Raw genomic sequence first — 2,500 nt, 5'->3', positions numbered from 1 at the left:
TTAACTCCAAAAGGACAAATTACTAGAATAGATCCGAAAACAGGTAAAGGGTCTACAATAGACCTAGTTCTGGGCACCCCAGAACTGAGTAAATTAGAAGTAGAAGCAAAAATATATGGAGGAAGCGATCACCTTCCAATCATAATAAGAGACATTAATCACAATAGAGAAACAATAGTTAAAGAGGAAAAATGGAAATTCAATGAAGAAGGATGGATAAAATTTAAAGAAGAAATACAAAAAATAGATGTGGACAATATAAAATCATTGAACGAAATAACAGAAATAATAAAAAACATAGGGATGAAACATTTCAGATTAAATAATGATAATAGTAAAAATAAACCAACAAAACCATGGTGGAATAAGAAATGTAAAGAAGTAATAAAACAAAGAAACAAATCATTCAATAAATGGAGAAAAAATCCTAATGAAAAAAACAGAATAGAATACAAAAAACTTCAAATAATAGCAAGAGATACAATAGAAAAGGAAAAAAGAACAAGTTGGTCAAATTTCTGCCACTCATTAGATTTTAGAACCCCAACCAAAAAAATATGGAATTTTATTAAGAAACTTTCAGGCAGTAATAGAATAAATAATTACCCGCTAATAGATAATGATCAGCCAATACAAGAAACAAAAAAGAAATTAAAACTCTTAAAAGAAGAATACCAAAGTATAATAAACACAAAAACAAAATGCTTAATAACAAAATCAGAATTTAAAAGTTTAATAGAATTGCCAAGTACGAATGGATTAAAAAAGGAGATAACATTAAAAGAATTAATTTCTGTAATAAAAAAGACAAAAAATAATAAAGCTTGTGGCCCAGACAGTATCCCTTATGAATTTTATAAAAATATCCCAAATAACCTACTGGAAAAAATTTTAAACATCTATAATCAGTTGTGGATAAAAGGAGAATATCCTATAGAATTCAAAAAATCACTCGTAAATCCGATATTAAAACCGGATAAAGATCCAGCAAATAAAAAATCATATAGATTCATAAGTAGAATCTCATGTATAGGGAAAATGCTAGAAAGCATAATCAACAATAGACTAATATGGTGGCTTGAAAAAAATAACAAACTAAGTCAAGACATAACAGGTTTCAGACCCAATAGCTCAACAATAGATACATTACAAATAATCGATTTTCATATTAAAAAAGCTTATAAAGAGAAAAAATATGCCCTAATAGCATCACTAGATTTAGAAAAAGCTTTTGACAAAGTAAACCATGATGCAATAATAATAAAAGCAGCTAAACTAGGTATAACGGGTACTCCTCTCAGATGGATATCTAATTTTTTAAATAATAGATCCTACCAAATAATAATAGGAAACCAAAAATCCGAGGAAGGAGGAATAAGTAAAGGACTTCCACAAGGATCTCCATTAAGTCCATTACTATTCAACATAATGATGTCAGATCTAAATCTAACAGTAAAAACCAACAAAATAATATATGCAGATGACATAAATATAATAACAATAAATGAAAATCTAGAAGAAGCAAAAATCAATCTAGAAGTAGGATTAAATAAAATAGTAAAATGGGCTAACGACTGGGAGCTTAAATTAAATTTAACTAAAAGCAAAGTAATGTGCTTTACAAAAAAAAGAATAAGACAAATACCAATAATAAAAATAAATAATGAAGAACTAAAATTCACAAATAAACATACAATCCTAGGACTCGAATTCGACGCACCAAAACTAAAGTGGAAAAACCATATTAATAACTTGAAAATTAGATGTACAAATAGAATAAACATAATGAAAAAATTATCAACAACAACATGGGGAGCAAATAGAGAGACAATGATAAAATTCTATGATATCTACATAAAACCAAAAATAGAATATGGTATAACAATTTATGGAACAGCAAATGACACAGAAATAAAAAAAATTGAAACAGTTCAAAATGGAGCTTTGAGAATAGCCACTGGATGTTTAAAGACCACTCCAATAAATGCACTCTATGCCCTAACAAATAAAATGTCGATCAAAAATAAACTAAAAGAAAAAGAATTCACCCAAATGTTAAAAATACTAGAAAAAAAAGAAAATACACAAATAAAAAAAATGTTAACAGAAAATATAAAAGAATATAACCCTCAAAAGGATAAAAATAACTTAATCCATAGAATAATAGAAACAAACAAAGAATTGCAAGTGAAAATAAAGATAAAAACAATGTCAAACATAACCCCTATTCCACCTTGGTTTGATATTACAAAAAATATAGAAACAAAATTCTTAGATGAGCAAACAAAAAATATCCCAGAACAAATAATAAGAGCACAATATATAATGTTAGAAAACACAAGATATCGAAATTATAAAAAATTATTCACAGATGGCTCGAAAATAAACAACGATTCCACATCAGCAGCAATATACATACAAGATAACAATATAACAACAATATGGAAACTACCAAACAATACAGAAATAATAGAAGCAGAACTCTTTGCAATAAAACAAG

At 27.2% G+C, this 2,500-nt stretch overlaps 1 protein-coding gene across 2 annotated transcripts in view; it reads left to right on the top strand.

Annotated features, from left to right (window-relative positions):
* LOC113822426 (exonuclease 3'-5' domain-containing protein 2-like) overlaps positions 1–2,500 on the top strand; it is a 32,569-nt gene that overhangs the window by 2,729 nt on the left and 27,340 nt on the right. The window lies entirely within an intron of this gene.

The sequence above is a fragment of the Penaeus vannamei genome, chromosome 19 (assembly GCF_042767895.1).
Source record: "Penaeus vannamei isolate JL-2024 chromosome 19, ASM4276789v1, whole genome shotgun sequence".
Classification (NCBI taxonomy): domain Eukaryota; kingdom Metazoa; phylum Arthropoda; class Malacostraca; order Decapoda; family Penaeidae; genus Penaeus; species Penaeus vannamei.
Note: the sequence above shows the minus strand (reverse complement) of the source record. Positions and strands in the feature narration are given on the sequence as shown.